Genomic DNA, 882 nt, shown 5'->3' with positions numbered 1-882 from the left:
GGTGTGATGGAAAATCCTGCAGCTCAGAACTAACAACAGGTGCACACCAAAAATAAGCCCAAAGAAAAACCTGCTTCCTCTAGCCAAATGTTTTTGAAATTGGCAGCCAAACAGATCAATAAACATTATTGACAAACACCTGCCCTAAGCAATGGAACACCAATAGAAAGACTGTCCCTATGGTGGTGTCTGCAGGACCTAGAGGGGAGCTCGGCCCCTATCCAGTGCTGGTGAGGCAGTGAGTTGATGCATTGCTTTCACTGAGAGGGTGCTAGTAGAACACAGCAAGAAGCTGGGCTTTCATTTGCACTTATCTGTAGGAAAAAAAAAAGGTGTAAGTCAGTGCTCTGCTTTTGCAGAAATAGTGTCAATAGAGCCCCCATGGAGAGCTGCACATCCACCCCCACACAGACCTGGGGGCTAAACCCAAGTAGAGTGACTAATTACTAGCACAAGGCAAAGGAGAAGAGGAGGAAGAGGAGAGGAGGAGGAGGAGGAGGAAGAAGAAGGGAAGAAAGAAGAGGAGGAAGGGAACAATACAGTAGAATCCAGAGTCTCAGAACATGATATTCTGAACATTTAGGATACAGTTGAAAATCATTCCTCATGCCAAGAACCAAGACAATCACAACTTCAATGATAAATAACAGATACCAACCACCACCTGGATAATTCAGTTGCTAGAACTTAAAGAAAGTGAGCCGAGATGTTGGATAGTGTTCAAGCTTCATTAAAGAAAGAAATCTGCTGGACTGTACTGAAAATGGAGGACAGCCCGGGGCTGCCCTGAAAATGGGGGACAGCACCTAACATAGGGCAGTGGGAGCTTATATTGGTACGTTGGTGCCAAGAGCTGGGTGATGTAATTCTGGGGTGGGGATT

The sequence above is a fragment of the Galeopterus variegatus genome, unplaced genomic scaffold (genome assembly GCF_000696425.1).
Source record: "Galeopterus variegatus unplaced genomic scaffold, G_variegatus-3.0.2 Scaffold8684, whole genome shotgun sequence".
Lineage (NCBI taxonomy): Eukaryota > Metazoa > Chordata > Mammalia > Dermoptera > Cynocephalidae > Galeopterus > Galeopterus variegatus.
Note: the sequence above shows the minus strand (reverse complement) of the source record.